Source organism: Vanessa tameamea, chromosome 11, assembly GCF_037043105.1.
Source record: "Vanessa tameamea isolate UH-Manoa-2023 chromosome 11, ilVanTame1 primary haplotype, whole genome shotgun sequence".
Classification (NCBI taxonomy): domain Eukaryota; kingdom Metazoa; phylum Arthropoda; class Insecta; order Lepidoptera; family Nymphalidae; genus Vanessa; species Vanessa tameamea.
The window spans coordinates 7,198,927-7,222,092 of record NC_087319.1 but is presented as its reverse complement, the minus strand read 5'-3'; the positions used below and the strand labels follow the sequence as shown (position 1 = coordinate 7,222,092).

The window sequence follows — 23,166 nt, the reverse complement described above, 5'->3', positions numbered from 1 at the left end:
CATAGATTTTCAAATTTTATGAATATAGAATCAACGTAGCACTTGTTTACAAGAATCTGTTATTACGTTTACATTTATTTTTATTTTTAGATCTGGATATCAAATTAATTATAATTAATTATAATATAATATATGAAATAGTGAAAATTGTAAGTAATCCATTCTGTAGTTAAGTTTTTATTTTCGAGTACACAACCTAAAGAGTATTCTTAGAAGCACGATGAAACCATAACTGAACACACGTAATTTATAAGCCTTTGTAGCTTTTTTTAAAGTAACAATAAGATAACGTTGACAAAAAAATATCACATTTTTAAATAATTATAAATATACAAAATAAAAGTGTTCGTAAAGATAAATAATAATTACAAACAAAAAGCGAATGGTATTCAAGTCGAGGTAGTTCGTGAACAGAACGTTTGAGATGCAAATCCCGATGTTGATAATCTAAACCAGGTGCTCGCTTTGCATTTGCATATATAATGTATATATACAATATATCAGAGACGAAATAAAAATGTTAGCATATGTATCTTGTGTTAAGTTGCATATGCAATCAGTTGATTCGTATGAATATTAATGCTGAGTAGATAACCATTTACCTACCAGTGGAAATACGTTATGTTAAATGAATGAATGATGTACGTTGAGAATACATGTTACTTTCGACACAAAAAATGCAAATCAACGAGTTTTTTTAAATCATTAATTTAGTTTATCTGTAAATGCATAATGATGCGACTGTATATGATTTTTTTACATCAAAAATTTTACGAAATTTATATTCCTTTTTTATTATATTTTCAATCGTTACTTGCGACGTTAACTGGGGACATTTTTGCATAATCTTAAAATCAAAGAACATTATGTCGATAAGACATATTGTTCTTAGTTCTTATAATCTTACGTGATAACATCAAACTACTATTTTGCACGCGAATGCACTGATTAACCATAAAAGATATTTTTTTTCCAATATCATAATTATAAAAAAAAAAATTCAATATTGAAAAAATATATGTAGATAGGATTAATAAGTATGTCCGTCACGTATTTATAATTGAAAACGCAAACCAATGTTTTTTTCATTGTTCTTTGATCGTATGTAATCATTTCTTGATATTTTTTTCCTTATTTATGTTACATGTTCAATCAAAACAATTTGAAACCTTATAAATAAACATGTGAAATGTTTCAATTAGAGTTGGGATGAACGGAATCGAAAAACAATTATATTAAGACAATGAATAGTCGAAACCAGCATCCACAGATAATTGCATTACAACGAGTAACACAACATGTCGTTAACCTGCCACTCTGTAATGACTAATGTCGCTATAATCTATGGCTTGATAGCATATTACTGTGTACCTCAGTCCTCCTTCAGCCGTCGTGACGAACGGACGTGAAGCTCCGTTCCGTTTTTCCACAAATTTATCTCAATGAAAACTTGAATCGGACCGAACTCTGTGGTATAAGCTGTGCTCTTTTGTGTGACGTTTTGTGCACGTTTAAACTTCGGATTTTGTTTTATTTTGTAAGTATTTTTATGATATGATTTTTAAGTATTTATAGCTTCGACTACACGTAATAACCACGATTATTCCGTGACAAAATTTAACATACAATTTATAATTTATTATCTAATCAAGATATTTTATACTTATAGAATAGAAATAGAAATAGGTAGAACTTGGCAGTATAGTATGTAAAATATATTTCAGTAATATTAAATACTTCAAAGCGCTCCTTTTGAGAGTTTTTAATTTTGGATATGTATCGTTGTGGTTACACTTAATGATATTATTATAAATAATCGAATATCATTATATTTGCCCTGAAAAAGTGATACAGCTCCGTTTATTTTGATATAATAAAATTAAAACAACCCCGTTTGTTTGTAACAAAGAAACTAAATTTTCGTTGAAGTTGCTAAGCTTATAATCATCTTACAATATCAAAATTTTCAATATATGGTAAATATTTTGAAGCCTCGATGTATGTAGATGTAAGTATGGGCGCTGCAAATATATTTTTTGCTTATTTATGAATCAATTAAATAATCTGTACATATGAACCTACTTATTTTAATAACAAAGGTGTATCATACGTAAAACCACTTACACAATTATTTCCATCTATACAATTATCGGTCATGAATGAAAAGTTAACCAGAGAATATTAGCGCTGAAACCAATTACAGCCGACGGGTTTTCGACAAATATGATTTCGTATGGGTTATTCGATTTAATTATTTTTTATGCTCAGTGACTTGAATCAAAATGGGCTGAGAAAATCTATTTCTCATTGGAAACAGTTCGAGTTGTAATCATATTTTCAATTTTTATGCTTTTGTATCTTTTAACAGTGACTTGAATCCGTTGTTCTTTTTATGAAATTATTGTGCATTTTTCAATAATAATAATAAGTTAACCCAGCGTACTTATATATAAAAATATTAAAATGTGATAAATGGATTATGTTACCAACCATTTCTGAGAACGGTGGCAAAGTGGCATTATTAGCTCGTTTTTGTCCACAACCGGACATAGGTTAAAGCACTCCAAGCACGCCATTGAGCCAGATTTTCGGCGTTGCTAAAAAAATTATGATTTCTCTAATTAAAAAATTAAGCTTAACGTAGCTAAGTTAGCAAAATCGAAGTATAGATTTTCATCAATATAACTCTTTGAAGCGACTTGCAGTGTCCACCACAAATTGAACATAAGCTGGGACGTTCCCTGAGGAATCGACAGACGACTTCCAGCCCGCATCGAGTTTAATCGAAAGAAAAATAGGTGTAGAAAATACATTTCCCACAATTCTTTTGAATCGACTTGAAATGCCTAATAGTGATACGGTTTTATTTTATTTCTATTCTATATTCAAAACGTGTCTAAAGTCTACATATAATCCATTTCGTAAAATAACATACCTTTTTGCAAACAAACTCATTAAAATTAAAATAAGGTAAATTGACACGAATACTTATAACTGTAATTATTTACTATTATTAAGTAAAATTTAATCAAATCTTTTTACAAGTTTTGCTTATGAATATTTCCATACTTTTTTCCTACTTATAACTACCAATGCGTTTTACCCTGAACGTGGTCACTAGCTGCGCGACTAGATCAAAAACCAAATTTCGCTCACGATCCCATAAAGCGAGCTATACTGGGAGTATATACATAGAATCTACATTCCGAACTGATGGTAGCTTTACTTTAAATAGTTTGTTAAATGACTCCAAAGTGCTTGTAAAAGCCTACTCGAATAAAGATTTTTTTTTTTATTTGATTTGATTTGATATAGCCTAATATATATATATGCCGAGAATACAGAGAATCTGGGTACAAGCCCGTGTTGGATCAAATGTTTTCAGGTTTTTCTGTAAAAAAAATAAACAGCCGAGAGCTTGGAAGTTGACAATGTTTATATTGTGTTTCAGTCGTGAGCTGTAGGCTTTGCACCTCTATCTTTTACTATAAGACTATGATGATTATGTCAGTAAAGGATTATACTGTTGTATATTATAGTACACATTTTTGTGCGCTATAACAAGTCCTGTGCAGTTAGCGAGTCTTTCCCTTGGGAAGGCCATCGCGGCTGAAATCGGAAATGAAGACATCATCATCAAATAGCCACTTATACCAATGTTACTTGTAACAAGCCAACTAAGCCAGCCGACCACCCGGGAAGCTAGGTACCTCCTACTCATCAATTTTCACCAAAAATATTTAATATTTCTCATTGTTTTACGGTTTTTGTGTTCAGGTTAAAGTAGTCCGTGCTATTATTAGTTCAAAGGGTATAATATAATATTCTACAATTTTAGGCACCATAGTGCCTCTAACTTTTTTCCTTCGTTAAGGTTCAAGCTTGCTTCATAACAAATTTCATAAAACTCAGTTCAATGGAAAATGTAATAGGCATAGTTTCTTTCGTATTTACAATATTACTATAGTAACTATTACATGATTACATTTATAAAATAATACATGACGAAAAAAAAAAAGCGAATACAGCATTAAAATTCAAAATAAGAGTTTTAGTCTAATATAAAATAAATGAAGGTCTTTTAGTATCTTTAATATAACTTCTACATTGCGAGCGCGACCTTTACTGTCCACCACAAATTGAACATAAGCTGGGATGGTCCCGGAGGATTTGACAGTTGACTACTAACCCACATCTAATAGGAAGAAAAATGGGCTGAGAAAATCTATTTCTCATTGGAAACAGTTCGAGTTGTAATCATATTTTCAATTTTTCTGCTTTTGTATCTTTTAGTCTAGTTCTTTTGAAACTAAAAACACAATGAATTCCGTTTTCATTTGTTTAAATTTTCAAGAAGACTTTATTAAATCACACATAACTTAATTGAAAAACTGTTTTAATCAACAATTTTAATATAAAAAGGGCAATTATTTTTTGATTGACTGAATTTCAGCTCAATTTACACTAATAATATATAGAGACTTGAAATTTCAAGGAAACCTTCGTATTATCAACAGGTTTATTAAACATTGTATTAAGATTTTTTTTTAAATGTATTATATTAAAATATAAATTCCATGTTTTGAATGGGACAAAATAAAAACTTCGTTCATAATCAAATCGGTCCTCAAAGCGTCGAAAATCGTCCTCTCTGTGCGTTCGAACTAACCATTAGCCTGTGGACAATATCGGACTAGTGCCAATTTTTCTATCAGTTAGGTCTTTTTTTAAGTGCCTACTTTTTCCCGATCGCTCTATGTTACCGTAATCTCTGATCTTGAAAAAGCTTGCATAAATATTTTTTCCACTCTACTTATAAATTATTTTATCTGACATTTTGACAGAGATGCGCCTGTCTTGATCAAGAATTGACTGGAAGCTAGGGGCGCGCTCGGACGTCAACCGCACTTACAAATTCAAATATAAAATATGGTATTTGAAGACACTTCCGGAGCAATCAGATATATTACGAGTAGAAAATGGAACGATAAGATTTCAGGTGTGAGTTAGTTATTTAAAATTCATATCTTAACTTGAAACCTTCATGCACAACCACAGTTGGACGAATAATATTTTTTTGATTAGATATTACAAAACTTAAGAGTTTAATAAAGACTATACTACATATCGATGGCATGTGTTACAAAATGTTTTGCCATTTAGCTGCTACGACAGCCTTAAAAAGACAAGACAAAATCAAAGCTACAAGACGTAAAAAATTTTTGAAACTTTAATGAGAAAATTCTAAAGGCATCTTATATCAAGAAAACAAAAACGCCATTATTAGGAAAACAAAACAATCATGAAGTATTTTCGCTCAAGAAAGGAATTTCGACTTTAAAATAATTCAGTAACTTTGTATCTCTTGTTTAATTATATAATCATTTATCGGGTTTTGAGTTCAGTTTTCGCCCCTGAAATAGGTTTAATGGGCCGTACTAATTTAGATATTTCAAACTATGCGATGAAACTTTGTAGTGGTCCTACAACGTTATACGGGTCAGATGGTTAATTGTCAAAATCGATAGTACAATCGCGTTGTAAATTATATCTAAAATTGTGACATACAAATTTGAACCAATTAATTTTTCAACTGCAGTCAATTATACATATGAGTAGTCCTTTAACTGCTTTTATTGTATTTATTTAATTATACACTAAATGAAATGCTCATTCACTGGCAAATTGCACAAAACCGTGCTAAAATATTGATTATCCTATATAAATGTTATATCCATTTAAATCAATTTCCATCAAATTATTTTTGTTTTGATTAGCCTTTCTATTTTGAAATTTCTACATCTCATTTATTTTATTATTATTATTGATTAATTATATTTACAAAAACAAGTATTTACATTGTCTTCCATTGTTAGATTCAGACGTTCGCATTAATTAACTCGCTTTTTTGTATCTTGATTGAATAGTGCTGTTTGCCCTACTGGCCTTTACAGCGTCACCGAACGTTGGGGCGAGTGTTAAAACTCTGCCTTAAGGTGAACCCTTTTGGGCTCGAGAGTGACGTTCGTCCTGAGGGTGTGTCCTATGAGATCGTACCTCGGCTCAGAACGTAGTCGGTGGGGTGTGAATTTAAGCACTGAAAGAATTTACTGACGTCACGGCCGCCTCCGTGACGTCGCTAGTCTGGGTCCTCGTTTCCGCCGGCGGAAACGCTGTGAGTGTGAGTTGTGGTGGTTTTCCCTACTAATGGCGCGTTTGCGATAGTGAAGCTATCGTCGTTGCCGTTCAGGACGTGCATAGGTCACCTGAGTCTGTTAGGTAGATTACCTCTGATGGAGGTGTATTGGTAAGCTCGTGCTATCAACGGATAGCTGTGTTGTTTTGCTCTCTCGAAATACGCCGTGGAAAGTATTTTGAGATGTTTCGCGATCGAATCGATGTCGAAGTCTTTGTGTAGGTTGACGTTACGGATGTACCACGGCGAGTCCGTGGCGATACGAAGAAATCGATTTTGGATGGTCTGTAATTTTTTGATTCGTGACGCTTTGATATGGGCAAAGACAGGACTCGCATAGGTCATGATAGGACGAATGCAGGCTTTGTATAATGTCGTCTTATTTCTAAGGGACATTTTACTCCGCCCGCATAGTACGAACGCTGCTTTGTTTCGGATTCTGGTTATGTGTGAGTTGAAGTTTAATTTCCTATCTAGGATGACTCCTGGGTATTTGGCTTCCGATTTCCACGGTATAGGTTTGTTAAATAATTTAATGTCTCCCGGTTTGCCCTGATTCCACTTGATGTAGATGGGGTTTCTGGTGAAGTGTACTGCTACGCTTTTGTCGGAATTTACCTCGATTCTCCATTTCCTAAACCAGTCGCCTAGTGCGTTGGCTGCGGATTGGAGTCGTTTTGTGATTACCTCCGTTGAGGTCGATGTTGAATATAATGTGGTGTCGTCCACGAATAAGGCTAGGTTAACCTTTTGTGTGACGTTCGGTATGTCATCGGTGAAGAGACAGTACAGAATCGGGGATAGCGCGGAGCCCTGAGGGACTCCAGCCCTGATGGGTCGTGACTAGGACAGGGTACCTTCGATTCGGTAGCGGAAGGTGCGATTCGTCAAGTAGTCCCGTATGATGAGAACGAGTCTGTCTGGCAACCCTAGCAGTGTGATGAATTGTTGCGGGAAGCGCTTAACGGCTTTATCGGTTATCCGGTCCGCACCGGGAGACTTTTTTACTTGAAGAGCCTTGACGATCGATCTGACATTCACTCGCGAATGAAAGGTCCTTTTATTTGCATGTCAAAAAAAAAAAAAAATATCAAGTGTCCTCGCCCTGGTAGTCGCAACAAATCTATTTTTGATTTTCCATTGACAAAGACTAAATATGCAGCAAATGCATTTATTAATAGATCATCTAAACAGTACAATAAAACATTTATTGAATGTGATATATTTTATCTCTCATTTAAAAAATTCAAACTACAAGTAAAAGACATATTATACTCTGAAGAGCCTTAATTTACTCATGCATTTTTAATTAATTAATTATAATTTGATTATTTATTATTAAATTATGTTTTCTTGATTTAAAAATTAATTTATATTAAATTAAATTATATAAATGAATTATATAATTTCATGCACCTATTAAATATAAAAAATGTCTTATTTTGTAATTACTTATGATTAATTTATAAATGGAAACTGTTTTGGTTTAAGAATTGTTTTATATTTTTTTATTTTATTGTAATTATTTCACTGTTTGTTTCCTGTATAGTAAATAAATAAATAAATGTCATTTAATCTAGAATAAATGATTACAAACATATTGTACCCGGAGGCTTATAAAAATAAAACCACGCCACCGTTATTCGTTGCTACATCTACTCATCAATTCTATATTTAGTCCCAATATTTAATTTTTTAATAAATAAATTAATTATGTAGATTTCGAAATATAATCCTCGTCGTAAAATATATGTATTTAATTACAGAAAATGTAAAAAAAGTTTATCAATCCAAAAGTTATACCTACATAACTATATGTATAAACTATAAACTAAAAATAGAATTATTATATATTATCATTTCTCAAACAGAAAAAAAGCTATTGTTTTAAAAAGATAAATTGGGTACTAGTTTTTTATTGATACAAAAATAAAATCGAAGACCCAAAATGCATTGTATTAATGAATTTTAGCAAAACTGTTTTGGCGAATAGTTATTAAAGGATTAGCATATTTTAAAAATAAAATTACATGTGGTCTTTCGTTAACAGACCCATTAGGTTAAAGAAAAAAGTCCGTTTTGATATTTTTTTCTGGTTCTCTCAAATTTTGAGATATAATTTTCACTTTTAAGGTGGTGATTATTTTGAAAATCTTTAGTATATATAGAATATACATATAATTATAATAATATATAATTTACTTGATCTCATGTTGTATATAGTATAATTGGAATATTTTTCTGTGAAAAAGCTTCTACATTTTAATTTATAAAAGCGTGCGCGTTTTATATGAATAATAATACCGTATGTATTTTAGCTTTACAATAACATTATATATCATATGAAGCAAAAATACTCTACGCTCTACAACTCACATATAAATCTGCGCTATTTCATCCTTGATTTAACTTTAGATTCATAAAACACTTCACTTTTAAGTAGGACTTTTCTAGAAACAATTTGAGTAGAACAATATATTCAACAATATAATAAATGTATTTCTCGTTTGAATTATTTTCGTTCCACTAATATAAAGAGTTATGAATTTATATATTTCTTTTCATATTCGTTGATCAAATGATTTATGACGTCACCGACACGAAAACACTACCTATTCCATCAACGTACTAAACTGAGGTACTTTTGCGCAAGAAGCATTCTTAGAATGTTAGTCTCTCAGAGCCCTTCGTGACCTCACTAATAAATATTAAAATCTTCATTATAAAAGCAAAACATTTGAATAAATAAATAAATAATTTAGCTATCGAAGTAATTCTTTATTTATTGTTCTTTAATTTTTTAACTGACCTACCAAGCACGAATATGGAGGGTTGTCGTCAGATCCCGGATCATAAGGTTGTCAAATCATTTTTCCATGCAGATAATACTAGAAACTGGCTTCATATAAATAGGATCAGAGCAAGCAAATCATATTTACGAACTTCATTGTAAATTTTATATCATTCAATTTACAACTTATTAATTGGAATCGATATTCATTAAATTATTTATGATGTAAAACCGGTTAAGGTATTCCAAAATGTATTCCGTAATTATTAAATTGGTTAAATCAAACTTGCTTCTCGTATTCTGTTATTGTTTCGACATTTTCTACTAAAAAGTTTTAATTTACTTGGTGGTAGCTAGCCCATCTGAGTAGTTACCACCCACTCATCATATTATATTCTACCGTCAAATGGCAATATTTAGGATTCTTGTGTTCTGCTTTGAAGCGTAACTACGGGCACAATATTTCTTTGCTTGCAAAGTTGTTACGTAGTAAGGTAGGCCAATACCACCACCAACAAACGATTTTATAAAAAATAAAAAAATTGAATAAAGTTTTATAGTCATTTCTTGGTATCTATTAATATGATTCTCTTAATAGTTAATTAATAATAATAAAATAAAATTGGATAATTGGTGAATTTTGTATTGTCATCTTAAAATTACGAAAAAAAAACTGATATTATTTGTTTAGGAATTTGGAATCCGATGAGATCTCATACAATTATTAATTAATACAAATCCTCAATACAATAGAATTAATTTATTCAAATTGTAATTAATTCCGTGGAGATCGTAAACCTTTATGATTTCAACAATGAAATTAGGCAGATGTTTTCGAATTATTGCTAGAGTATAATGCGAAATATATATAATCAACTATCAATATAGGGATGAATTACTAATAGCTATAAGACCTAATAACTTAGAACCGCTTAATATATATAATTAATCCCTATTAATTAAGTTATTCAGTGAAAAATGTTAATTAAGATATCGGTAGAGACCGAAAATGTTAATTAAGGCATCGGTAGAGACCGATATTACCGAACACCGAACCGATACCGAACATTTTTCACTGAAATCTCTACCTCTAGAACAAGTTGTCATATGAATTCTGCAATAGAATACAATAACAATATTATATTAACAATCACTATGGAATTTTGAATTGTTTAATACGATGTTCAAACCGTCATGTAAAGTCATATTTAGAACCAGGGAAAAATTACGTGTATGTAGTTGGTATTCTATCACCAATGTATATCTTCTACTATAACCGATATATTTATATTTCATGTTAAAATATTAAATAAAAAAAGAAAAAATAAATACATATTTCATACGCTTAGTAAGTTGGCTGGTCTGAATTGAGGCTCTTTTAAGAGTGTTGTGGCGCTGTTACACGCGGGAAAAGTTAAGGTAACTATCCTTACCAATCTTCTTAACTTATAGATTTATGTCAAAATCTGTCTCTCAAATAATGGTTTTATATAGGGGTTATTTATTTTATTTTTTAAATTGCTTTGGTTTATTGTTGCTATATCACCGTAGCCGTACGTAACTAAATTCTAACTACGATAAGCTATAGGTTTCTCTTAACGTTAGCATTCACTCACTGAAAGTATCTTTATAATTTAATTATAAATGCTCTGAAGTATTGTGAAACTGATTTATGAAAATTTCGATCTCTCTACAGCTTTTGATAATTTGAGTTTCAAATACTTAGTTATATAAGTATCCTTTGAAGAGGTAAACCGCTCCGAAGTAAGGGTGCTTTTCATTAATTACAGCTTCTATAAAATAAACCAAAGGCAACAAAAAAGGATAACTTGATTTATTTTCCCTTTAGCCTAACCACGGTAGGCCAGCACTTTTAATACTAACATTTACAAGTTATAGCTATTTATTTAACCCTTTTCGTAGTAATATTTGAAATGAATTTATTCTATATTAGATTTTGTAGAAATTGATATTTATTATTATAGAAAAAAATATTAAATTTTCTGAGTGATCATTTTTTATATAACATTCGAAGTTTTTCTAATAGATTTGATTTAAATTATTTTGACTAATGTATACTTTTAGGGGTTCTCAAAGTTTGAACTTAATTTCTTGGGATATCTATATGTACGATGTACATGCATATGTGTGTGTTGAATAACACGGTAGCTAGATCAATGCTTTCTATCCTTATATGGCCATGCAAACCGACATGATTTCCGATTTTTTTTATTATATTTCTAATTTGTAAGAAATTCGGAAATTACTTGATTTAATTTAAGCCTTTCCTTGCTACAATTTATGTCATCTGAAACTGACGTCATCTTTCTTGCCTTACATTGAAAATAGAACATACATATCTACTAATTTGTGTTTTTTATATATTATATTTACTTTAATTTTAAGTATGATTAACAATATCAATATTTTTGAAATACATGTAATTAAACTTATAAATGACAAATAAACATTATTGGCATTATAAGGCTAAATTAAGATGATGATAAGGCTGAATAGATATGTTATCTATCATAACATATATTCTTAGTAGCGTAAAAATTTAATTAGTGTAACATGAGTTCAGGGAAGATTGAAATAAAATGTATTAATACTAAATCTCATTACTCTATTAGTGGTCGAAGAAATATTAGCAATGTGTTTCTGATTTTATTTATCTCCACTAATATAAATAGTAAGAGGTTTTAAACGCTACTTTTCATTAGGAGATGATGAGAGCTAAACATTGTAATTTCCACATTCATTTTGCAAGGAAAAATTTTAAAACTTCTATATCAACTAAGAAAGGAAATTGGAGTGGCAAATAACCTTTGTCCTCTGTTTCTTTGACAAGTCCTTTCAAGTTATTTGTATGAAACTCGTTTTCTACTTAAATTCACTCAATAGTCTTAACGCAGTTATATATATGGTAAAATGCTAAAAAGCTTAAAATTAGATAGGATATTATATTTTACTTATCATTATTTGGTTTCTCTTATCCTATATTGAATCAATGAACAGTGTGTGTTTACTGAATGGAACGGATTTGGACCAGACTTTCGGATAAACGCCCATCCTCCTTAGGTATGCTTTTCATAGCGGATTAGTCCCAACAATTGGTGAAAGTGCTTAGCAAATAAAATTGTTTTTTTTCTGACACCTATTGAAGTGGAGTGGTTCTATTCTACTTAGAAATCTAGTCACAAGCCAAAACCACTTCGTTAAAGAACCATTAATCATTTATCTAACCAAACATTAGTTCGAAAATCAAATACTATGAAGGAAATATAGTATATTATATCTAGTTCGATATTTATGTAATTTAATCATCCCTCCAATGTATATTACCTACCTCACTTGAAGACTCATCTCTAACTTTACTCTATTCAAGTATTCATTTACTAATGGATGAAACGATGTCAGTTGTTTGAACCTCGAAGCCAATATTGTGTAAAATAATAAAACACTGAAATTATAATTTTAAAAGATTGAATTGATGTTGAGGGATGGTTTTTGTATCTTAAAAATTGAGTACATTCTTAAATACACACACACAACCTTAGAAACAAATGTCAACGAAGATAAAATTATGTCTGTATACTTTAATAAGAAAATCATTGTTTAGCATCGAGTTTATCTGGTCAATTTTCAGCATTTCATAAAACAGTTTACATCGAGACCATTCTTTATAAACAAACGCAAAAAATATTATATAAAATTTAATAGTAGTTATTTGTTAGTAGACTAACCGTACTAGCTTCACACGAATATTATAAGGGTCTTCCTAAATGATTTATATCGTCATACAATCATATATCTCCAGTGGTTTAAGTTGAGCACACAAGTGAAGCTCCCAGTCAGGATGATATTTACCATCTCAACAAACATCGTCATATTAAGCCAATTTATAAAAAAACCTTGATGAATCATACACTTAAATCTACTTCATGAATTACTCCGTTCGTTGGTAAAAAGCGTATGGGAATCCGTTTGGTATATTTTGTGTTGGTCGCCGTGCAAACCGTGTTTTACAAAATGTATAGAATTTTTATTGTAACAAAATATTTAATATAAAATGAAATAGAATTATTTTCCATTGAAGTGCCCATAGTTTTCTGTAGGTTATAGTTATTTGGATCACGCTGAAAGCTATAAAGTTTATTTTTAGAGCCTTTTAAATTAATTAATCCTTTATATTGAAATTCTGCTAATCTTTTATTTTTTGTTATTAATACAATAAAAATAAATAATAAATTTAAAATAGATATTAATTAAATATAGAAAACTTTAAATTTGTTTAATATAAGTAAATAAATAACAACACTATTCAGATATTCAACGAACATTTTTCGTGTCAGACATTCAATTTTAACAATTTAATATTATTATATTGTGACCATTAGAACATTTCTATTGAAGCTCAAAACTATTTTCTGATTAATGAAAGAAGCATTAATTAAAAATAAAACTCTCCAATGATTTGCTCATATCGAGAACAAAGCTGCAATACGTACAATTAACGCAGTGATCATAAAGAATAATTGCAAACCACAGCAACCGCATACCACAAGTAATTACTACAAGATACAACTGTATGCTCAGAATTACTTCATGCAGTGATGATAGTTCGATTGATTGCTGAATTACATCGCCTATGCAACGACTTTTGTGTTATACAGTTCAATCGTATAAATGTGATACTATGTATTCTTAAAGAGCCGAGATGCAAGCACCGCTGAATTTTCATGTGCTTAATTTGTGTTTATAATTCATCTCGTGCTCGGCGGTGAAGGAAAACATCGTGAGGAAACCTGCACGTGTCTAATTTCAACGAAATTCTGCCACATGTCTATTCCACCAACTCGCATTAGATCAGCGTGGTGGAATATGCTCCAAACCTTCTTCTCAAAGGGAGGAGGAGGCCTTAGCCCACCAGTGCTTATGTTGAATGTTATTGTATGTATTCTTATATAAGGTAATTTTTTATAATTAGTTTTCAAAGTAGTATATGAATCGTCTAAAATAAAATAGTATGTATAAATTAGATCTGTTTGTTGCAAACTGAGTTTATCCTTATTATATTTTTTTATTAATTTTAATCCAACTCGATTGATTTTAGTAGTAAATAACATATTTTTGTTGAAATTTATTACTTTAAAAGGTAGTAATGTACAAATTGTTGTATACATACAAACATATAAATGCTACACCTTATCATCTTATATGTGGAAATATAAAGCCGAATAAGTCAAATCGTAAGTCAAAACTTATTAAGTTCGTTATGTAATTTGTAGCATATTATATTACTTCGCAAGCAAGTAGGTTATATAGTCAACAATCGCTCAACTTACCCATCCATTGATATGAGTAGCTGTGCTTATAGAGAAGTAAGCTTAAGTGATTTAGGGAAAGCCGAACCGACTTTGACTCCGTTTGATGTATTAAGCACCGATAGTGGATAAGTCGTGTCTTGTTACGCTCTGTTTACATAGTTAAGTATTGCCTACTTCAATAAAATTCTATGATTGGAGCGAATTATAGCAATTATATAAACCGTTCATTTATTCTATACTTGGACTATAATATAACATGACCTTGTTTCTTTTCTGCAAATCACGGCAGTATTTCAACGATTAATAGTAGTTTATAAGTAAGGAAGTTTATAGGTATAGACTTTACTTGTGATAGATTAATTCTTATATTTTATTAAAATTAAGAGATATATGAAGTCCACTCTAAAAATACAGAGGGAGTTAATTTATTTTAATTTCAAATATCATCATAAAAGCAGACATATAAAATAAACACATACTGTAACCACTGTACATTCATGATGATATAATATGTAGGATGAACATACTTAAGGACTTAGGTTTCCAAAGCGTCTGAAGCTTCAGTTTGACATATTAAGCCTCGATGCTTCATGATACGTGGCGAATTGCGGTCTCGTAACGCCTGTAAATACAATCAATTTACAACGTTTAACACATTCTATCATATTTTTTACAAAGCTACATTGTTGTAGGAGTTTGCAGATAATGCATGTACAGATAAGCTAATCATTGCCTTTAATTTCTTTTAAATATCTGGTGGTTAGACCTTTTCTCAAATTTGCAAAGACTGTTGACTGTGTTAGTTATTACTATGAATTAATAAGTTATTATTGTTACGGTTTTTGAATCGTACAGGTAAGATCTATTGTACAGGGTAAAAATAGTTTAATTATAAAAATTTAAACTTTGTAAACGTAGATGAGCACATTAATTTGAGTCCTTTATGCGTAAATATACAAAATAACGGTTACTAAAACGTAATGTTTAATTTTGTGTAGTTATAGCTTTATTCATATAATTTATCTATTACTTAGCCACAATTTTAAATTCTTTATTTCAAAACATGAAACGTACCATCATCTTAGCAATGATAATAAAAATAAAATAGCTCTGATGGTCCTGATTCTCTTATTCAAAAGTATAAGCTCACTTAACTGTATTAGTCCTGTGTAAAATAGTGTAACGGACTATACTATACTATTTGCATATAAACGTGACAATGAATTATTGTTATTTAAATACATAATTATTTTAAACATAACATCTGTCGCAGCGCCACCTACCGGGTTCAGTATAAGCCGTCCGCAGACCCAATTAAGCACATATTAAAATTTAATCAAAATTGGTCGAGTTGTTTTGGAGAGTTTACATACATACATATATAGAATCATAAAAACATGCATACAAATAAATTCATGACATTGCATAGTAAATGTATATGTCGGCGATTCGCCAGAATTCTCCCCGGGATTCATGTAGATATCCAGAAAAACACTTTTTGTTTTGCATTAATAAATTTAATATTAATAGTAATAATTGTATAGTGATTGGTTCTACAATTGTCCGAGGAATGCCCGCCTGAATTTACTTTTCTACTAACTAAACTACGACATCCTTTTTTATATCAACAACAAGACCATATTTATTTTGTTACAAACATAATAACTATTAATGGCTTATAATAATAAAAAAATAATATAAAATTATTTTTGATCTTAATTAAAAATCCAAATATATTGTAATTAGCTTAATTATTTATCACTATCTATATTAAAAATATACCGGACAAATCAAATTTACGCCTTTCTTGACAAAAACAAATCATATTTATATTTCAAAATTATTAAAACAAATTTTATGACAAAAATAGATCATATTTATATTTCTAAATTATTTAAACAGTATTAGTTAATAATTGCCATAACCAAAACTTCTATTAAATCTTAATTTATTTAATTCCTTACTTATTATAATAAATCTGTCCGGAAATCATAGGTTTAACGCCATAGGTACAAAACAAATGTTAATTACTTGCTTGATACATTCTACATTCCAAAATAAGAAATATAACTTAGTATTATCTAAGATTGATTCTAAAATATGAATTACAATTTATTATTCTACATTTTGCTTACTTTATTGCTAAGAGTAGATAATAATATTTCCTGTATTATTAAGTCCCAAATTAGCTGATAGATGTCTCTTTACAGATTATAAGTTTTATTCGATTTGTTACATATATTGACAACAGATGGCAGCACTGCCGAGCGCCCATACGGCCATACTGACTCAAGCGCGCTCTCAGCGCTTTCTAAGTTACAAAATAATTAACGGAATTGACAAATAATTAAACAAGAATTCAATATTATTTAAGCACACTAATTAAATAATTTTTAGTCACAACAATTAAATAACATATAAACACAAGATTTCAATATTATTTAAACACTAATTAAATAATATTCAGACATCAATTAAATAACATATAAACTCAAGATTTCAATATTATTTAAACACTAATTAAATAATATTCAGACAACAATTAAATAACATATAAACACAAGATTTCAATATTATTTAAACACTAATTAAATAATATTCAGACAACAATTAAATAACATATAAACTCAAGATTTCAATATTATTTAAACACCAATTAAATAATATTCAGTTAGAACAATTAAATAACATATAAACTCAACATTTCAATATTATTCAAACACCAATTAAATAATATTCAGTTAGAACAATTAAATAACATATAAACTCAAGATTTCAATATTATTTAAACACTAATTAAATAATATTCAGTCACAACAAAACAAAATTATTAAACCATAATCTTGATTCAAAAATGATCAGGAAATTGTGTAATGCAATAAAATCTTTACAAATAATAAAAGAAAATTTTACAACATTGACTCATTACTAAAACTTTCATAATCAAAAATAAAACAAAATGCTTTGACACATACAGTTTTACCACTCTAAGGTAAAGCCAACACCAGCAACGGCTATTACCTTACAATCAAAACGGGCAATCACCCAATCTGGGATCTAGCCACCAACAACACAGGCATCACCCATCCTGGGATCGAGCCACCAACAACACAGGCATCACCCATCCTGGGATCTAGCCAAAATCAAAACAGGCATCACCCATCCTGGGATCTAGCCTCCAAGACCTGGATAGGGATACGCATGGTGGCCAGCCAGCGCTTAAGGAAGGATTTTGGATAGGAACATATTAAAAACATATTAAAAACAAAAAAAAATCATAAAAAATAAATACAACATACGAATAGATTTATTATCAGTAGTAGAGGCTCCAAAATTAACAGGAATGTTTGCACAATTATCGGATGCAGTGGTAGAGGAATGCAATTCGACAGGCATTCCTTATGCATCTTATTGTTATTCGCCCATACGGTCAACTGATTGGAGTCAGAATCACTTTCAAATGGGTCGCATTGTGCAAGAGGAGCAGCCCGCAAGGAATCATGAGTAGCAATTTTTTTTTTTTTTGGAACAACCACGGAGATTGACATGCTTTAATCTATATCTGTCATTGGGTAAGATTTGTAAAATTCTAGAGTCTAGTTGTGTGACGTTCATTGTGCCGTAGTAAAACAAAGTCACCAACTTTATATGGCTTAATTTTAGCTTTGCCTTTGTCAAATCGACTCTTATCCTGAAGGGATCGCTCGTCCATCCTATCCTTGCAAGCCGCTCGCAATGGATCTAGATCGTCCGTTAGCACATCGTCATCAACTTGTAACAACTTAATAGTCGGCGGTGAGCATTTTTTTACCAAGTAAAATTTCTAAAGGACTTTTGCCCGTACTTTTCGATATACTACAATTTATAGCTAATTGTAAATCTTGAATAGCTGAATGCCAAGGCTTATCGAGTTCTACAACTGACATGTTATCTTTAATTACTTTCATAAGGCGCTCTACCTGTCCATTTTCTCTACTAGCGCCTTTCGCCACCACGTGATGCTGAATACTAAACCAAACTTTTGAACTCTGCGGCTGTTATACTCTTATCTTGGTCAGTAATAAACAGAGTAGGGGTGCCAAAAATAGATATTAAATTTTGAAGGCACTTAATTGCAGTTTCGGTAGTGCGATCGTTAGTATAGATCATGTGAACATATTTACTGTACCCGTCAATATAAACAAAAGCATATTTGAGAACCAGTATTGTTCATATAATTTAGCAATCAATTTCTCCCAGCTAAAATGTTGAAGAGAGTTGTGATAGTTACTAATCAGATTCCATCTGTACTTGGTAGAGACAATAATGAGCTTGTGAGTTTTATTATCAATGTGAACTCTAAGCCTCAATAATTTATTTTGTGTAATGATGTAAGTATCGGCAATAGTTTTAGGAATAGAGTCACCTTTTAATTGCTCTACGATTTTACTTAGGACTGGATCGCGTTTCTGCTCAATGAGTAACTAATTGTGGTCAAGCGAGTTATTTAGCAATTTCCAGGGTTACGCAAGCGCGACTTTAGTGGTAGAATGAAATTGACAGATCGAGTGTCTTTTTTTTTTTTTTTATATCTATGGGGCTACGACTGAAATAGTCTGCTTGTGCAAGTATTCGAATTGTCCTTCGGGGACTCAAAAATAAGCAGTCTTTTCTATTGAATATGGTGAAATGCAGATTCCATGAAAACCCGCGGCCATATCTAAACAAGTGAAATAACGTGCTTTCCCCAACTTATGAATCTGATCAGCTATAAGCGGAAACGGAAAATGATTTAACGATATTGGCATTTAGCTCGCGAAAATCTAGTCTGTCAGACCAATCCCTTTTTTTTTGTTAATCGAGTAAAATGGGACTACTGAAAGGGGATGAACTGGCTCGTATGATGCCATTAACCTTAAGATCTTGAACTATCTCTTTAACTATTTCACGTTCCACAGGCGAAAACCCGTAGGGTCGTCACTGTACAATTTTAGTTTAGTCTAGATTCTTTAATCTTATTTTTAAAGAACCAGTTGTCACCTGTGAAACACGATTCCCACTGGTGAAATTGTCTTTATACTTACAAAGTATTTCCCGTAATGTTTTAAGTTCTCGGGGATCGCTTATATCAGCATCAAGATTTAAGGTCAGGTCACTACTAAGAAGAGCCGTATTAATAACGAACTCACGCTTTAGAGAAATGCTATCTTTCTTTAATATAACGCTAAGACCTGGTACATTTAAAAGGTCGAATCCGATTAGGACGTCAATTTTTGTCTGTGTATCAGCGACTACATAAAGTTCTAGTTCTACATAAATATTGTCTATTTTTACTATAAAGGTTATACTTTTATTTGCTTTTATTGGAGACCCACCAATACCCGAAAAGGTAACATCTACACTTTTACATTAATGGACAATCGGCACCCGTGTCGAAAAGGCACGAATAAGTCTTGTTACCTATATCTACTCTGATCAGACTGCGCTCTAAAGATTGGCAATAATATAATTAACTAATTAACAATAATTAACGGATTTGTTTAGTGTTTTGAAGCGCTCATCATTCTGTCGGTGAAAACAATTCTTTTCAACATGACCTGGACGATGGCAATACACACACTCAACATTTTTAGAGCCATTCGAATTACTAGATGGAACTGATTTATTAGAGTGATCACTGGTAGTTTGCATTGATACTGGATTGACCTTAGGGGCAATCCTCACTTCCTTACAATCGCGAGAAATATGACCAGTCTTATTACAATTATAGCATTTAATAACACAATCCCTTTTAGTTACACTGTATTCAGCAACACGTGGTTTCTTTTTTTTCTTTTTTTTTTTATTATCATGAATATCGTTATTTGACTTTACGGACGGTTCTAGTTTTAGTTTACGTTAAGTTTTTAAAATGAAAATTAATTTATGTAATGATTCAGGCGTATAACGCAATAGGTCTGAGCGAATATATTCTGGATATAATAAATACCTGTAACCACAGCATCAACCACAACCACCTCCGCATCCGAAGCCTCAGGTCTGACTCGTTTGAACAACGTCCACGCTTATGTGGCGTATTCAGCATAACTCGATGCGTGATCAGAAGTAAAGGTTCTCCACTGCTGAACGTTGTCTGCGTACCGGAACTCCCTGCCAAAAGTTTGAATTAGTTTACATTTCACTTTGTCACACGTGGTAGCACTGAGCGACCACGTGTCAGCCTAAGTCTTTGCCCTTCCTCTTAGTTGTAAAATAGCTTTCATGAAAGCCTCGCATGTAGGTATGTTGAATTTCGACATCGTCTCGTCCACGTGGGCGCACCAATCTCTGATATCATGAGATCTTTCGTCGGGGTCGAATAGCGGCAAGTAAAAATCATGACGGTGACGTGGCGGTAATGATCCGGCGCTGGCAGCTGTTCGTTTCGTATCAGAATTTAAAAGACTCGTGGCCTTTTCCATGGTAAAAGTCGGCTCTGGTTGACGTGGTAGTCCGGAATCACCGGTCTGTGATCCCACCGCTGCTGTCGGCGATTCGCCAGAATTCTCCCCGGGATTCATGTAGATATCCAGAAAAACACTTTTTGTTTTGCATTAATAAATTTAATATTAATAGTAATAATTGTATAGTGATTGGTTCTACAATTGTCCGAGGAATGCCCGCCTGAATTTACTTTTCTACTAACTAAACTACGACATCCTTTTTTATATCAACAACAAGACCATATTTATTTTGTTACAAACATAATAACTATTAATGGCTTATAATAATAAAAAAATAATATAAAATTATTTTTGATCTTAATTAAAAATCCAAATATATTGTAATTAGCTTAATTATTTATCACTATCTATATTAAAAATATACCGGACAAATCAAATTTACGCCTTTCTTGACAAAAACAAATCATATTTATATTTCAAAATTATTAAAACAAATTTTATGACAAAAATAGATCATATTTATATTTCTAAATTATTTAAACAGTATTAGTTAATAATTGCCATAACCAAAACTTCTATTAAATCTTAATTTATTTAATTCCTTACTTATTATAATAAATCTGTCCGGAAATCATAGGTTTAACGCCATAGGTACAAAACAAATGTTAATTACTTGCTTGATACATTCTACATTCCAAAATAAGAAATATAACTTAGTATTATCTAAGATTGATTCTAAAATATGAATTACAATTTATTATTCTACATTTTGCTTACTTTATTGCTAAGAGTAGATAATAATATTTCCTGTATTATTAAGTCCCAAATTAGCTGATAGATGTCTCTTTACAGATTATAAGTTTTATTCGATTTGTTACATATATTGACAACAGATGGCAGCACTGCCGAGCGCCCATATATACATATACACGGAATAATAAAGTATATTAAAAGGAATGACATTATATTAAACATACTTTTTTTCATACATTTTTGGTGAAATCGTTCATGTATTCAAGGATATGTTCGTGTATTGGCGAAGAAAATGACGTACCATTTTTTGAGGAAAAATCTCGGCGCCAGCATTTTTCCGTACAAAATTCTATAGATTTCAGGTTGACCCGCGCCGAATATCATACTCGTTGCGGCGCATATATAGGGGTATGGTGCTTGACAGCTCGGTTCAAATTGGACGCGTGGAGTGATGCGCTCGCCACATCGGCCGCGTGCAATAATGCACATCTAATTACATAATTAGAAATTATACTAGGCGGTGCAGCTGTGCTGGTTATACTGCGAGGCTGCTAGCTATGGTTGATTATTCTGAAATATGGGAGTGGCGCAGATCCGTGTGTCGGTGTAGTGCCTACTCATTTATCGATGGTGGATGCATGGCAAAATATAATTATAATGAGAATGTGCTTCGTGCACTTTACCTATAAATAATACAAATTATTATTACAAATGACGCTATGGCAGGCCGTCATATGAATGAGTGTTCTCAATGAGACATCATATTTATTATATAAAAGCGATATAAAGAAGGTCGGGGTTTACCTCGTATAAAGTATAATAATGAAATTAATATGATATAGAAACGGTTTGATGGTAGCCGACTTACGAGAATATCTAATTAAAAATACGTATGTACTGGGCGATACACACTGATACTAGAGGGTTACCTCGATGACTATTAATTATGAAATTTAAATCAAGTATATTAACAAACAGCAATAAGGCTATAAATAATGATTGCACTTCCTTCAATAATAATTAATTTGTTTAAAATAACTAAACATATTGCTTGTCAACTTTGTCTTCCATGTTGCAGATTCTTGTGAACCGTAAGCGAAGCAAGTTGTAGCGATATTATATTGTAAAACTGTGACGATCGGCGGATGCAAGTCCGTATAGCGGTCGAACTCAACATTCTTCATGTAAAATTGTGACGATCGACGGACGTAAGTTCGTAAAGCGGTCGTTATAAAACTCTTCAAATATTATCAGTAAACAGATTCAAGTTTGGTATAACTGCTTGGTACGATCACGACGATAACAATCTAATGATGTTGATGTTTTAAGGTTTTTATTGTTAAATAACAAAACCTTTATAATATATTTGTACTATGCACATGCAAAATGATCGCGCACGAGTACTGTACTGAATATACTCTGGTGGATTCTTGATGATTCGACGCGTGGTATGGGGCTGTGTGGCTCGACCGAGAGTCACTGCATTAGTGTCCCTCGTGGCGATGTCGTCTTGAATTTGCGTAGGTGATGCAGTTGCGAGGTTTGAGGTTACTGTATAACGTCTTCGGCGATACGGTAGTGTCCCTCCTTCTGGTACCAATGAGGCTGCCTACGTGAGATAGTTTCGGGGTTTGAGATTACTGTATAACGTCTTTGGCGATATGGTAATGTCCC

General features: G+C 31.5%; 1 protein-coding gene across 1 annotated transcript in view; it reads left to right on the top strand.

Annotated features, from left to right (window-relative positions):
- Window positions 1-1,385: 1,385 nt before the first annotated feature.
- LOC113395179 (uncharacterized) overlaps window positions 1,386-23,166 on the top strand; it is a 46,521-nt gene continuing 24,740 nt past the window's right edge. The window contains exon 1 of the mRNA XM_026632746.2: window positions 1,386-1,537. The gene's annotated coding sequence lies outside the window, so the exon portion shown is untranslated. The remainder of the gene's footprint in view (window positions 1,538-23,166) is intronic.